A 17,613-nucleotide genomic window follows, 5' to 3' on the forward strand; every position below is an offset into this window, starting at 1 on the left:
ATCTTGCTATTCTTCCAGAGAGAGCAGTTTTTTCGAACACATATTTGATAGGATCCATTTTGGAGATCAGCAAAGTGGTATGGTTTAGCATATACTGTCTTAGTCGGCGAGCTGCCCATGCCAAGGCATAGCAAGTTTTCTCGAGCAATGAGTATCTTGTTTCACAATCGGTAAACTTTTTGCTAAGATAGTAGATTGCATGCTCTTTTCGGCTAGACTCGTCATGTTGCCCTAGTACACACCCCATTGAATCTTCTAACACTGTTAGGTACATTATTAGAGGTCTTCCTTCCACTGGTGGTAACAAGATTGGTGGTTTTTGAAGATATTCTTTGATCTTATCAAAGGCTAATTGGCATTTGTCGTTCCATCTTTCTACTTGATCTTTCTTCAACAATTTGAAGATTGGCACACAAGTAGTAGTCATATGGGAAATAAATCTGGCGATGTAGTTCAGACGTCCCAAGAATCCTCTGACTTGTTTCTCGGTACGGGGTATGGGCATTTCTTGGATGGCTTTGACCTTGGCAGGATCAACTTCAATACCCTTGCTGCTGACTATGAAACCCAAGAGCTTACCGGATCTTACTCTAAAGGTACACTTGCTCGGATTCAGTCGCAACCTGTACTTCCTGAGTCTGTCAAATAGCTTGTGCAGATGTCCCAGATGTTCTTCTTTGGTGTTGGACTTTGCAATCATATCATCCACATAAACCTCTATTTCCTGATGAATCATATCATGGAACAGAGCTACCATCGCACGCTGATACGTTGCTCCTGCATTCTTTAAACCAAAGGGCATCACTTTGTAACAAAAGGTTCCCCAGGGTGTTGTGAAGGTTGTCTTTTCCATGTCTTCGGGCGCCATCTTGATTTGATTGTAACTTGAGAATCCGTCTATAAAGGAAAATACTTTGCATTGTGCAGTATTGTCAACCAGTACATCGATGTGAGGTAAAGGGAAATCATCCTTGGGGCTTGCCCGATTCAGATCTCTGTAGTCTACACACATTCTGACTTTCCCGTCTTTTTTAGGCACAGGCACGATGTTAGCTATCCATGGAGGATAACTCACAACTTTTAGAAAGCCAGCGTTGAATTGCTTCTCAAGCTCGTCTTTGATCTTCTTGGACATATCGGGCCTACTTTTCCGCAGTTTCTGCTAAACTGGAGTGCTACCTTCTTTGATTGGCAAGCGATGGACCACAATATCCGTGTTGAGGCCAGGCATATCTTCATAGGACCAAGCGAATATCTCAACATAGTCTTGTAACATTTGAATCAGTCTTTGCTTGATACTGTCTTCTAAATCAGCCCCTATCTTGACTTCTTTCTTTTCTTCGTCACTGCCCAGGTTGATAACCTCAATTGGCTCTTCATGCGGCTGTATAGTCCCTTCTTCCTGTTCTAATAGCCTTGCAAGTTCCCTAGGTACTTCACAATCTTCCTTACTTTCGTCCTCAGTTTGGTAGATCGGATTTTCAAAGTCATGACTGGAAATAGCAGAATCGTCCAGAGTGAATGTGAATCTGCATTTATTATGTGGGTGTGTGTAAGAACACATAGCTATTTGAAAACGAAGAAAGAAACAAAAAGGATCGCAAAATTTGAACATGCAAACGTCCCATGATTTTATTGAATGAACATATGATCATGGTATGACAAACCCTTATAAAAAGGACCAGTGTGCTTCGGGCAAGGCACCTGGCTTTTAAGTTCATGGTTCGATATTACAGGAACCATTTTTATTTTTGAACATATAAACAACGAAAACAGGAAATTGCATTTACTCCTGATCAAAGGAGATAACATCCTCTGCTTCCCAATTGTTCAATCCATTGTTGTGAGTAGGGAATATCCAGTTGCTCCAGTTGCAGTTGTCCTCTTCGTCTTCCACAGCATTGACCTCTTTGGTGACGAGATGAGTTGTTGATCCTTCAGGATGAGCAAGATGCTCTGCTGGATATGAGAGCCCAGGCTGAGGTACCTCTGTTGGCTGAGAGAGATACTCGATAAGATCGTCCCATCCAGTTGGGATGATGTCTTTGATAGAGACTTGTGCACTCTGGGGAGCAGTGTACTTAACCAGAAAATCATTCTCGCCATTTGGTGTTTCCCAGACTTCTTCAGGAGTGACAGGGCTTATGATTGTCATATTGTCTTCGAAATGTTCATCCCATCCAGTTGGGATAATGTCTTCGATAGCGATTTGCGAGCTCAGGGGAGCGGAATACTTCACCATAAAGTCATACTTGCCACTTGGTTCTCCCAGTGTATCCCATACTTCTCTTAGAATAAGTGGACTTTGGTATTGCTTAGCAATGGAACCTGTGATACTTATATCATCTTCAAACTGATCATCCCATCCAGTTGGGACAATGTCTTCAATGGCAATCAAAGAACTCTGCGGAGCAGTGTACTTCACTAGAAAGTCGTACTTGCCGCTTGGTTCTCCAAACTTATCCCAAACCTCCTTGGAAACGGGTGGAACTTCATTTGGATGTTGCTTAGTAATATGGTTCGAGATCACTTCGTCGTCTTCAATAGCATTTACTCCTTGGCTGATGAAATGGGACATTAATCCTCCAGAATGAAGACTTTGATCATTCTTCTGAGTTCCATTAGCATAGCCCAGACCTAGCTTATCGAACTTGTAAGGCACATCAAAGAGTTGTCCCCATACTGTTCAACCACCCTCTTCGATCACAGCCTTAGCATCTTTGAGAGAAGCCATTGTTGGAATTATTTTTGTAGCAGGAGTAGCAGAAATATGTTTGGCAGTAGAGATAGCTGGAGGGACCACCTCAAAAGATTGGCAGGGGGTTTCGATGAATTCACCATCCATCTCAACATACTTGGAGTTACTCAGGTGGCTAACCACATATTCTTCTTCGCCATAAATTGTGACGACCTTACCTTTTACCGGATATTTTAACTTCTGATGCAGGGTAGAAGTTACAGCGCTTGCCCCATGTATCCAAGGGCGTCCTAGTAAACAGGAGTACGCTAGATGAATTTCCATCACGTAAAAGGTAGAATCAAAGATCTGAGATCCTACTCTGATTGGGAGCTTAACTTCTCCGTATACTGTTCTTGTTGACCCGTCGAAGGCTCTTACCACAACATCGCTTGGTTGTAACACAACTCCTTCGAAGTCAAGTTTTCCCAGTACTACTTTTGGTAACACATTTAATGAGGAACCATTGTCTACCAGCACATGAGACAAAGTGCTGCCATTACATTCAATAGAGATGTGCAGGGCTTTATTGTGATTTTTCCCAGCAGGGGTTAAATCAGCATCAGAGAAACCGAGACCGTTATCCACTATTAGACTGGCAACACAATTTTCAAATTGGTCGACTGAAATCTCTTGTGGTACATGTGCAGCTTTCAAGAATTTCATCAGGGCCTTGGCATGAGCTTCTGAATACTTCAACAGAGATAGCATTGAAATCTTTGAAGCAGTGTGCCCCAGTTGTTCGACAATATTGTAATCACTTTTGCAGATGATTTTCAATATTTCCTCCATTTCTTGCCTCGACGGATCTTCAACAGTGACTTCAACAGGTTCTTGAACTGGTTCAATTAGTGGCTCTTTGCCTCGAGCATTGACATCTTGATTAGGAACTGGGATCTGTACTGGAGTAGTAGTAACATTTAGAGAAATTTCTGGCGAAAAGATCCTTCCACTTCTTGTAATCTTACTAGTCCCCACAATATTATCAACAGCTGGATTAGTAAAATTCACGGCCTCTTCAGTCAAGGTGTCTTGTTTAACTCCATGGACATAAACATTAGCGCCATAACTCCACGGGACAGCTTTGTCTGAGGAATATGGAGTCAGATTGGTAATGATTACAGATGCTACTTTGGGTGCAGCAGAAATCTTGAAGGGAGCCTTGGTAGGGATTTTCAATGGCATGTTAGAAACCACTGAGACGTCCTCTATCTTCATCCCATTTGAAAAACCTTCGCACAAATTGTCTATAGAAGGGAGCTTCTCAAATATAATGATACGACGATCCATCCACTTTTGAATTCCTCTTTTCAGGTTTTCACAACCATTGGGTAGGTGTGCACAATAATAGCAATCAGGGTCACAGCCTGGAAATAAACCAGCTTGTATTAACTTTCTTTTTATTTCAAGGAGCGGAGTTGACAGTTCTCTCACATCATAGATATAAACAGTGTCCATGATAGCATTAACGATCTTGTCGTGTTTTGGCATAGGCGCAGTGATGACATTTGGAGTCTCTGGAGGATAGAATTCAATTTCTCCAGCATCTATCATGTCTTGGATTTTATTTTTTAGGGCCCAACAGTGATCTGCATCATGTCCAGGACAATTGGAATGGTATGCACATGTTGCGTCGGGGCGATAACTAGGAGAGGAAGTGTTGACATTCTTCGGAGGATCCTTCAATGTAATCAGATTTGCCTTTAACAAGTGTTGCAATGCTTGAGAGATTGGCATATTGATTTTGGTGAAGTTTCTTCTTGGTGCATCTGGTCGACGCGTATACTTCGGCGGTTGATCTTTTTGAGGTGCAGATGCAGAGATCAAAACAGCCCCTACAGATTGGTGATGCTCACTTTTGCGACCTTTCTGACTGTGCACTGTATTGACTTCATTTCTCCCACTGATGGGCCTCTTTGTAGTACCAGAGGAGGAGCCTACTTGAATTTTTCCACTTTAAATGCCGCTTTCGACACGCTCTCCAGTTAATATCAGGTCAATGAAACCTGATGATGAGCTTCCCAGCAAATGACTGTAAAAAGGTCCAGTTAAAGTGCCCATGAACATGTCGACCAGCTCGCGATCAGATAAGGGAGGTTGAACCCTTCCACCTAGATCTCTCCACTTTTGTGCATACTCTTTGAAACTTTCTTTTGGTGCCATGGTCATGCCCCATAGTTGAGTACGGGTTGGTGCAAGGTCAGCGTTGTATTGATACTATTTGTAGAAAGCAGCAGCCAGATCTTCCCAGGTGTGAACTTTTGCACTTTCCAGTTGGTAGTACCACTCGAGTTGTGTACCCGACAGACTTTCCTGGAAGAAATGAATCCACAATTCGTTATCTGTCGTATGAGGTAGTATCTTTCTCACATAGGACCTTAGATGCAGCTTTGGGCATGAGACTCCATCATACTTTGCAAAGACAGGAACTTTGAACTTTGGAGGGATAACAACATCTGAGACAAGTCCAAGATCATTGAAGTCTAAACTAGGTATTTTTTGTATCTCCATAGCTTTCATGCGTTCTTCCAACTGCTGGTATTTGCTATCACCCTGTTCGTCTTCGGAGTGATAATCTTCTTCGTCAGGAGAGAGAGGGTTTGGCAGAACCCTGGTTGCTGTGATTCTCTTCTTGATCACCTTCACCTACTACTTCAGGGATTGGCGCCTTTTTGGGCATCCTGGCTGGGACTCTGAATTTCCTCACGAGGTGGCTTAAACCTACAGATCCCTTGGGCTTCTTTTTCTTCTTGGTCATCAGGGCTTTCAGTTCCTGTTGCCCCTTTGCTAGCTCCAAAATTGCTATCTGAACTTGGGCGTTTTGTGCCTTGAGATTCTTGATGCTTGTTTCGGAATCCATCCCTTCTAACTGAAATAAACAGCGAGGAGATGAGAAACCTGTTATGTTAACCTGTTACACAATGTTTATGAATGAAATGTATATGCAATGTTTTCAAGGATCTTAGAATTTAAATTTGTTTAAACAAAAGAGAAACAAATATTTATTAGTCAAACATTTTTTTTTCTTTTTTTTCTTTTCTTTTGTCTCTTTTTTTTTCTTTGCCTCTTTCGGGCTTACAAGATAAAGCAAAATAAAGAAAATAAAGGATTCTTCAAGCCTCCCATGGACGCTTTCTCTTTGCACCCAGGAACGTGTTGATCTGCTGTTCTTCATGGAGTTGTCTGGTGAGCTCCAACACTTTCCTCTCATAGTCCTGACAGTGTGCTTTGAAGGTGTCCCTTTCTTCTTTTAGTTGAACCCAAGATTTCTGCAACTCTTCCAGGTCAGTCGGCATGTCCGGATGTAGAATAACTCGAGGTTCCTCCCCTTCGACTTCTGGCTCAATGGTCACAGGTAGGATAGCGGGATATGGCATGATGAACTTCTGAACACGAGCACGCACCCATTTGAGGTAAGGCTCCATGGGAATAGAATTCCATTGTCCTAAAGTCTTGCTTTCTACTTTGTAGACACTGCCCCAAGCATGTATAAACCTTCGTCGGTATCCTTGGGAATCATCTTCGTAGTCGAACGCAATGCCGTGGATGATCATGTCGTGAGGACCATTTCTTCGTGCATATCCAAATTGGCGCAAAGCTAAAGAAGGATTGTAGGTGATGCCTCCCCTAATGCCAATGAGTGGCACATTAGGGTACTCCCCACAATGGTCAATGAGAGTGATGTCTACTTGAAAGAAGTTGTTCCACCGGATATCTGAATGAGACAAAGACATAATCCTGCGAGACCATTGCATCCTTTGCTCGTTTCTCAACATTGATCGGGGAAGGTGTGATGTAAACCATCTAGCCAGTAGTGGTACACAACACATAAGAGTTCCTCGCTTTTTCATGGTACGAGTGTGTAGAGAATGTAGAATGTCTCCCAGCAAAGTAGGTACCGGATTGCGGGTTAAGAAAATGTTGATAGCGTGCACACTTATGAATTGGTCGGGATTAGGGAATAAAACCAACCCATAAATCAAAAGAGCCGCAACTTCTTCAAAAGCTTGGTAACTCATATCTTTTAATAGTGATCGAGCCTTTCCCATTAAGAACTTAGCAAGCAAACCCTTGAGTCCACTCTTTGTTTCCCAATTAGACTCGATTTCTGACTTTCGTAAATGTAAGGCAGCAGCAATGATTTCAGGCTTTAGAATCTTTTCTAAACCAGTGAAAGGTAATTGACCTCGAACAGGTAACCCAATCAGTTCATAGAATTCTTCCAAGGTGGGTACTAGCTGGTAATCGGGAAATGTAAAACAATGATGCTCGGGATCAAAGAATTGGAACAGGACTCGTATCATGTCTTCTTCAAATTTTGAGGTAACCAAATGGAGTAGGTGACCGTGCTTTTCGGTGAATTGAGCATTTCTAGGAAATTCTGATATTAAGTCCTTTAGTTCAGACGGTACTGTTGAGATGTTGATCCGGATGTAATCTCTGGTAGCGGGAGCCATTTACCTGAAACAACAGAACAAAGGTAAACCCTTCGATCCTTGAAATGATTAGTGAGAAAATGATATGTTTATGATGTTATGATGTCATGATGTCAAACATGTGGAAAACACAAACAAATCACACAATAGCCTTAGGTTTAAAGGCTTGCACGAGGTTCATAGGTGATACCCTCCCCACTGAAATTGAGTTGGTTTAAACCTGTCTTAAAATGGTATTCGGGTTCTATGATCCTTGGAGACAACGTCTCAATACGGCACTCGGACGGCCGATCAAAACATTCCTCGAGGATAACCAACTTCGATCAATTTCAAAGCCAGTCACTTAATAGGCCACAAGTCAAGTTCAACTAAAGGTTCTAAGGCAAATTAGTGCTTGATGACATTTCGGAAGCCTAACATACTCCTTGATCGTTTTCAAGGGATATCAGTACAGACCAAAGTGTCGCACTAACGGTGACTACTAGATCAACCGTATCGGTACATGTCGTACAGTTTCCTTGGTCTATTGTCACATACTTAAGGTATCTCGAGATTCGGGCTAGAATCTTTCACACAAGTAAATTCAATACCCAAACAAACCTTTGAAAAATAGAGCAAACAAGACAAACAATTGAAAACATCGAAGTGATCTAAACTCTAAGGTAACCCCTTTAAAAACATTTTGTTTTTGAAATCCCCAGCAGAGTCGCCAGTTCTGTAATCCTCGGTTTTTTGTGGGATGCGAACTGACTCTTCTTTTATTTTTGAGTTGTGAAAATCAGAGAGTCGCCACCGACTTTTATTTTATCCAATTAAGGAAAGGTTTATAAAAGAAACAGAAAAAGACCTTAAAGAGATTTTGGGTTCGGGGGTAGGTTAAACAAAGGGAAGGTGTTAGCACCCTTTGCATCCATGGTTATCCATGGGCTCTTAATTGCTTAGCTCACTTGTTTGAATCGTTTGTCTTGCTTTGAAATGCTTGTATGTGGTTTTAAATATTTTGTAAAGAGTTAACTTTGTAATGATCCTTGTGCGGATGTATACAAAGTGTTTATCTTTCAAAATATATTTTGATGGTTCGAAAAAAAGATTTTTAACTTCGTAATGATCCTTGTTTGGATATATACAAAGTATAGTCTTTTTAAAAGTTTGTTTTGAAAAAATAGTGATGTGTAAAAGCTTTTGTTGTTTTTGATTGAGCAAGCAATTAGGAGGTATACCCTAAGTTTATAAGGTTCTTTCCTATTTCTTTAGAAAATTTTCCTTGACTGGATACAGAAGAAAAATTTGAATTGTATTTGAAACAGTAAGATTTGATTTTGAAAAGAGTAACAGAGGGATTACCCTAAGAGGTGCAAGTGTGATTGTGATTTATTTTCAGATATGTTATCTTTGAGATTAGTGATCTAGCGCTTCAGTTTTATTCTTGTCATACACGCAGTTTTATATGTACAGGAATTAAAGTGCGGGAATGTAAAATGCGGAAAGTAAATCTACGCTATTACATCGATTGTGCGAGAAATGTAAACTACGCTATTTACATGAATTTGACAACCTATACACTTATCTATGAATTTAAATTGCAATAAGATAAAGGGAAAATATTTTTTGATTTTTGGATGGTTGATTTTAATTAAGATTAAGGCATGATTAATTTAATTAAAAGGTCAAAAATTAGAAATAAATTTGAGCCTAAAAAATTAAGTCTAAAATATGTCCAAGTTGTATGTTAATTAATTCTAAAATAAAATTAATTTTTTTTGTGATTTTTGAAATTGTTTTTAAGATTATTAAGTTAATTAACATATAATTATACAAATAATTATACACATAAATTAAACTTAAAGAGAATAATATTCTAAATATGTGAAAAATTAGTTTATAATATATAAACTTAATTTAATAAAAAGAAAATATTTTTTCTGATTTTTTTGATAGGTTAGGAATAATTAAAAGATAAATATATAATACTATCTAATTAATTAAACAAAATATTTTAATTATTAAGAAAAATAAAATATTTTTGTGTCAAAAATTAAGACAATATTTTATCAACCTAAAATATTTTTTGCATATTTTTTTATTTTTTAAAACCATTTTTAATCAATTTAAAAGAGAAATTAAATTAATTTAAAAGAAATATAGAAAAAAATAAATAGAAGGATCCTATGTGGTGCTCCTCTAAGGGAGCATGGTGGACTGCGCGCTCACGTGTGCTGGATGGAGAATCAGATGCATCTAATGGTGAATAGAGTGAGGCACATGGCAAGAGTGTGGACTGCAAAGCACAGGAACCGAAGGATTCAAAAAAAGCTGACGCGCACTTTCTGGCCAATCAGGGCCTGCCACACTTCTTCTTCTTCCTCCCTTCCGTTGCTAAAACCTCTGCAACCGTAGCTAAAGCTTTTAGTTACGGTTTTTGTCCGTAGCTACAAGACCTGTACATGTCAAAATTTCATACAAGCAATATAAATTATTTAGGAGACCATGGTTCAACTTAAAATCGTCCCCTGAGTTCAAATATGCCACTGGTTTCTTCTAATTTTGCCTAAATCAAAGGATCCCAAATTTTAGCTTAAGAACCCTAGAATGGTATCTCCATGAATACACGACCAAACCTTAATTAAATGTCCAGAATCGTTCAGAGTGTGATACTAAACACAAATCTACAAATTAAACATGTTAATTATGCCTGAAAGATTGTATTCGTGTTCATTTTTGTTGGAACAAACCGTGAGCCTTAGTTGATGATTCTGAGTGCTTTGCTTGCTGAAAATGATTGGGATAGGTTCAGGGATGTTTGAGGATCGTGTTTAGATAATTATTTGGACTTGAAATTAGCTTAAACTCAGAATTTAAAATTTAAATTTCTTTGAAAATTTCAAGTTGATACAAGTGTGATACAAGTATGATATTGGTTCAAAATTCGTGTGTGTGTTCTTGCTGAAGTGTTCTAAGCTATTTATAAGCAATAGAGGTGCTGCAAACTTAAGCTAACAAGCTTTGAGTGTCTTTGAACTTTTGAATTTTTTAATAATAAAAGCTTTGAATTTCTTGGCCATGGCTTTAATTTTCTTCACCCCTCTTGCCATAGGTCTTCTGTACCTCTATGCTGTAGAACTTGGATCAAACTTGGTGACTCAAGCTAAGGACAAAAGCCTTGAATCATTATCTTGAACCATTTCTTTTTTAATTTAACTTTAAATGAAATAAAATTAAATTAAAAAAGAAATAAAAATGTCATGGGCCTAATGTTGGTCGTGGGAGCCCTTTAACATCATTATAAACATGTTTGGATCATGAATGCTTGGCCTCTTTTGGAAAAAAAACAATTTTGATCAATGCTAGTTTCATGCATTTTCCCAAAAAATGACCAACTTCAACAAGGCATAAATCCCTCAATTTTGATCATATGAAGGAGTTCTTGTACTTTTTAGAAACCTCAAGATGTCCTCTACAAGCTACTTTGGAAGCTTTTTTGCATTTGGAGAAGTTATCTTGATGTTATGGGCTTTGACAAAAAACGACTTTTTGTTGACTTTGAAAATGACCTGTAATGTCTTGGCTCATATTTTCCAAATGGTAAATCCAATGACCATGGGACTAATTTCATTTGAAAGATAATTGAATTTCCTTCAAAATAAGCTTTGGTTGGAATTTTTTGGATGAACGAGGAGAGCGTTATGGCCGGTCAAAGTTCAGTTGACTTTTTAGGAGAAAACCCTAATTTTGAAACTTAGAGTTTTGTCGATTTCTGAACTTTTCTTGATGAATTATGATCAACCATTGATCAAATGATGAATCTTTTGACAAAATATGGATGTTGACAAAAAATTGCATTTTTGACTGTCTGTTGACTTTTCGGTCAAACTGGTCGTCTGTTGACTGTTTGAGCTGTTGACTGTGCGTCGGAGCGAATCGAAGTTTGAAAATTTGTCTGGTGGTACTTTGAGACATATGGAGATCCATGAAATCCATTTGAGGTCTCAAAAAACTTGTTCTCCTGAAAAAAACAAAAACCCTAGTTAGGGACTGTTTGTGTAGGAGACAGTTAAGCGTACCCGATTTTTGTGCAGTGTTGAGTCTCTGCTGATCATGTGATTATCAGAAGACTTCTAGAACAAAAATCTTGGAATTTTGAAATGCAAAAGATTGACTTGACTGATGGTACAAACACGGAGAATCGTGCTGTTAGCGGGTTTGACTGTTAACTGGCTGTCCGGGCATTAACGTAACAGTTAAAGTGAAAACTTAACAGTTAAAGTTAATTTTTTCTTTTTTTTTGTTGTGTTAATGGTGATAAAATTATTTACATGATTTGTTAAAAAAAACAAAAACATAATAAATAAAATATACTGTACGCGAACGAAATTACTGATAATAATATTGAAAAGGATTTAATGCACAGAAATATAAATATTTAACTAGCAATAAACACACATAATATTATCTCGATAATTAAACAACGGTACAACAGATAGTACAATATTTAATACTGACAGTACAAATATTACATAAGAATATAGCGAACAGTACGACAAATATAATGAACGGTACGTTATTTGAAAGCGAATGATACGACAAACTTTAAGTATGACGATTAAAAAAACCGTGCTATAAACAACAATATATAGATGTACGGGAATGCAAGCATCCCAGGTCCGCATTTTTCAGGACTATGTAGACAGAAAAAAGACATGATCACCGTAAAAACAGTGATGACCATAAGAAAAAACGTATCCACCCACTTTGCCATTTTTGCCGGGGAAGAAGAGGAAATAATTATGAGATAGTATGATAGAAATTTGGGAGATGAGTGAAATTTGATGTGAGATTTTATGGAAAAAATGAGGGGTATATATAGAGTGAAAAGAAGGATAGAGACGTTGGGGAATGAAGTGATACCGTACAAAAAAGGAAAGTTTGAGTGGTAGTAGGATTTGAAAGAAAGTGTATGGAATAAAATTAGGATTTGATTTGAAAGAAAAAGATTTGAAAAGAAAGAAAGAGATTTGAAAACAATAATATAGTACAAAAATTAGTGGGGAACAAAACCAATAATAATTTAATTGTTACCAGTACAGTCTGAATCCCCGGACTCTGCGCCTGTAAAATTTAATTCTGTACCAATTGCGTCAGTATTATTTATCTGAAAATAAATCTCAAATAAACAGCGTGTGAAGTGATAAACAGTACTTGGCGTTTGTGTAAGAATGAATTCAACAGCGAACCAAAATACCGTATAGAAATATTCTAAAAACTGAGTATTCATAAAATCAGGATATTTATGAAATAAAATCCAAGATTATATAAAACTCTAAATTTCTAGACAGAGGTCTGTTGCCTTCTTTTTTGAAAAAAGGATGCGAGCAAATTTTGGGGTATAACACTATCTCAGATAGGGGGAGTAACTTCTTATGTCAAGAAAAGTATCTTGGTCAAAAATACTTTAACATCATGAAGAAAATGTGACATTTTTGTCAGTTATTTGTGAATGGTTGAATCTAACCATGTGCAACTAGAATCCACAATTCTTTCTCTAATGAGGTAGCTGTATGTCTAACAGTCTCAAGGTGTTCAGAACAACAGAAGTCTATGTCTATGACTAGTAAGTCAGAAGAGTAAGTGGGGAGTCTGTTAATTGGTCCATAGGATGCTTTGTCTTAATCTTTTGAAGAATCTTGAGCTATGTGCTTAAAGGGAAGAAAAGTGACAATGTCTGACAGGATGTCATGACATGTTTAAAGACATTGAATCTTCTAAGTCAAACAAGGAAATCTGTCTTGAAGTTTATTTACACATCAGTGGTCGGTGTAAAGTACAATCAATGACTATGCATGCACTGGTATTTTAAGATAACTCCTATCAGAAAAACAGTCAAAAACTGCTTTGGAAAGAGTAATTGCTTTTGGAACTGTTTCCTAATTAACTGTTTGACCGTTGAACAAGACCAAAGACTATCGTTATTTCCTATAATCTCCAATGGCTATATAATTACATCTCCATAGATTACAGAAATCAAACTCTCTCAAGATGTCGTTCGTGTGTGTTCTTATGAGTCAAGTCTGGGTTTGGTATTGTGATGGGTTGCTTTACCAAAACCTCTTCAGAAAAAGAAAAATACGGGCTGGGGATGTTGATGGTCTCTACCATGGGTTTTTCTGCAATAACAACAAAGATGTTCCATCATATACAACCTTCAGTATAGGAACTATTTTCGTTGTGATTTATGATCTGAGTTATGAACACAATTGTGATTTGTGTTCTGAGTTACTAGGACTGGTGGACAGTTTTCACTCAAGTCCTCTCTCAGGGTCTAAGCTAGGGTTTAGTTTCTAGTTCAAGACTGAGGAAGGGATCTCTTATGCCACCATTGGTCCTCCAAGACAAAGGCTTTCTCCCATCGCCTTCCTCGTCAACATCAGTGTTGCATGAAGATGTTCCACTGCATATTGTGACATCGGAAATTCTTTGTCATATTATGTCTAAAAAGGGGGAGAGAATATCATCTTCTGATTTTGCTACTGTAAAAAGAAACAAAGGATTTTGTAGCAGACTGAAGATGTTATGATGTGGTTCAAGTCCTGAAGAAAAGAAGGTATTGATTAAAGCCCAATTTTGAGAATGTAAAATTTTGTTCTTCCTTGTTGTCTTGAGAGTTGAAGCATTTATGTTTTGCGGCATTTTTAATGAATGTTTAGTTTTAGCCAAAATATGCCAAAGGGGGAGATTGTTAGTGCTTTTATTGGCTGATTGGCATCTATGTTTAGCTAAAACATAATAGCAGCAAAACATGATACAATGTGTAATCTTGCAAATATAAAAGAACAAAACAGGTACAAGCAAGATGTTGTATGGAATGTCATGACATCAACTCATGACTTCGCGCCTGCAGAACTGGAAGGAAGATTCAGTTTGTTACTCAACAGATACAGGATATTTGTGGAATATTTTGTAATCCTATGTGGCGCAAATTTAAAGGTCAAAAGAATATTGAAGAATTAGATCAGAAGATTGAAGATTCAGGAAGAATCAGATCAGAAGATTGAAGATTCAGAAGTTTCTAATTTAGGAGATAAATTAGGAAACTCATGATTAAAAGACCTTGATTGTAGCAGAAGATTTCTGCAGATTTGTAACAGCAAGGAGTGCTGCGATTTGTAAGCCCAAGTCCAATTGGGAATAGGTTATAAATAGAAACCTTTGTAACCTAGTTTTAAATAGAAAACCTTTTTTAGAAAAGATGTAGTCATTAGGGTTTCTATAGGTAGACCACTAAGGTTGTGGGATGGCTGCCATGTCCTTCTCGAAACCTGTAGGTAAGAGAAGTGATTGTTCTCACTCGAAACCTGTAGGTAAGAGTTGAGTATTGTGTTCTTGATTGAAGCTGTGAAGCAAGATCAAGTTATTGTTCATTGTTAATTGTGTAAATAGTTGTTGCAGGGTTGAAACAGTTAGGTATCACTAGGGAGTGAGTAGAGGTTCTCTTGTCTTGGATGGATGTCTGAGATAAAGGTTGCATTGGGTAGTGACTAGGTAAACCAGAGGTTGTTTATCTGTAAACCAGAGGTTGTTTACATAGAATAGTACTACTGATAGTGAAATCTTCTTCCTGGCTTGGTAGCCCCCAGAGTAGGTAGTTTAAACCGAACTAGGTTAACAATTAACTGTGTTATTTATTTTCTGCATTGTGTTGTTTGTTCAGTCGTGGATGTTATGACATCGTGTATAACATCAGGATCAGAAGTGTTAGTTGTTCCTTTGCAGAACCATATAAAATTTACAATCTGGTTATGTTGACTGAACGTATATGATCCCAGTTCTCATTGACTCCTTCTTAGGGGTAATTATAATATGGGGGATCTTTCTATTCTGCCTCTGCTATATTAATAATATATCAGATGTCTTGACATCGTGAAAGACATCCTGAGTCTGTCATACCAGAATTTCATATCTGAAATAAAACTTTTCAAAGATGCACATCCGAATTCATCCCAGAAATATTCCTAAATACATTTTCCGAACTAAATTTTGGTAAAAATAGGCTGAAATGCGTTTGGAGATATATCTCCGAAATTTTTTTAAGATATTTTTAGATTTTCAAAGGTGTGAGTGTCACCATAAAAATGAAAAGAAAAAAAATCATCCAAGAGTAACATGTTTGAGAAAGGTAGATTAATTTATGGGCCTATAAGTGGTAATAGGGAAGCCCATTTAATGGCCAAACATGCAAGCTTCTAACTATATAAAATTGGGGATTTGAATAAAGGATTTTCTAAATAGCTATGTATCTATACCCAAAATGACTTTTTAGGAGTTTCCATCTTATAATAAAGTTCAAGTTTCTCTAAAAAACAAAACAAATTGGTTATAACCATAAAAAATGTATATGTTAAAAGTCCCAAAATTTACTCATAAATAACTCACATAACATGCTGCCTCCAGAGAACCACACCAACACCTACAATGACCATATATGCAATTAACTTTTCTCTTTTAAAAATATGCTATACCGACAAATTGCAAGGTCTTTGAATGATTTTGACAAATGCATCAAATATGTGGGCCCATTTGAATACAACAGGATAATAGTTCGATAAGAACAAGATAAGTATTTCATTAACTTCCAATTAGAGGTTGCCGTAACTAATTGTTTTTCCCCAAGTTGATAAATGCTTTCAATTTGAATTTTCTATTAATGATCCAAACAAAAACACAAAATTTATTGAAAGTTTCTTACCAATGAGATGATTGAAGATCAAATGTCTAACACTAATCTTGCCTCCAACTCCAAACATTTAACCTTGAGAAAATATCATACAAATTTTATGTTAAATCTGTTTATTTGGTCAACTGAATCATTCGTTATGGGACGGAGGGAATAACTTAGTGCATATTTGGTTTGGCTTTTGGAAGTACGAAAAAAATAATTCTAGAAAGGTATAATTGATTTTGGGTGATTTTAAGATGTTTTGTTAGGCAAACGTAGAATTAATTCTGTTTCCAGAATTGATTCTACTTGAAGCTAGAATTTGTAGCTTCTGCCTCCAGAATTGATTCTGGATGATTTTTACACTGAAATTTATTGTTCAACTCACTTTTACATAAATATATCCAAATATAAATCAATTCTGATAAAATCAATTTTATCAAACTCAATTCTGATAAAATCAATTCTATCAAACTCAATTCTGCTAGAACAATTTTGTCCGCAATCCAAACACACCCTTAGATGCTCTTACATGCTCTGCAGAATTTCTTTTTCTATATTTGTATGATCACATGTATAGAAAAATAAAGTGGGAATAACATGATTTGTTTTATTGATGAAATAAGTTAATTGGCCCACTGAATAACTTTTTTGTGGTGATGAATATGTGATGGGGACCTAGTTGCTTTCTTTTGAATCAATTTGAAAGTGGGTGTGATAACTTCCAACCACAAAGGAATTGGATAAGAATTAACATAACATCAATGTTGTGAGCCCCCTTTGTCACTTCTTTCACAATAAAAGAAACTCTTACTAATTTGGATAAGACACATTTGTGATCTAACCAGTAACTAGCTAACATTACGAAATTCTAACTAGATAAAAACAGAAATTGCTTAGCCTTCAATCACTACTATGACTAAAAATATATATTTTTATTTTTCAAATCAAATTTAAAAATGTCACAATAGGGACAAAACAGTTTAAGATTATATTTATATATGAAGTTTTTCTAATAATCTTTTAGAAGTAAAAGAAAAGATAAAAAAGCAACTTGAAAATCCACTTGAAGACAAATAAAAGAAAGGGATATTTTTAAATTGCTGACTTTATAAATTTCTAACAAGAAAAAATTGAGTTGGAAATTAATTCAAGCCTTTTGTGACCACAAACACAAAGTTTCTAATCCTATGAACTCTACTATACAATAAAGTCAATTATAGACAAACCCAAATTGATGAACCTTAAATTTTAGATAAACTCAAATTGAAGAATCATTTAAGGTAACAATTTTTTTCCTTCTAAGATACATTTTCAAAACATAATATTTTAATATCCTATACGCGCTCAATACAAATACTAATTTTTCGAAAAACTACAATAGACAAAAAAACTTTTTTTTAAGAGATCTCTCAAACAAATAAAAATTACAATGAATATATTAATCTCTCTCGGAAGACTACAATAGACCAAAAAAACTCTTGTTTAAAACATCTCTCGAACAAATAAAAGCTAATGAGAATATACTAATCTCTCCGAAGATTACAATAGACGAAAAACTCTTCTTTAAAACATTTCTCGAACAAATAAAAGCTACAATAAACGGCAAAACACTTTTTTTAAAACATTTTCACATTGCTACTCTTCTTTGAAACATCTTTCGGAACAAATGAACAACAAACACTTCTTTAAAACATTTTCACCTTCATTTGATCTCAAAACCTTTCATT

The sequence above is a fragment of the Vicia villosa genome, linkage group LG3, assembly GCF_029867415.1.
Source record: "Vicia villosa cultivar HV-30 ecotype Madison, WI linkage group LG3, Vvil1.0, whole genome shotgun sequence".
Classification (NCBI taxonomy): Eukaryota; Viridiplantae; Streptophyta; class Magnoliopsida; order Fabales; family Fabaceae; genus Vicia; species Vicia villosa.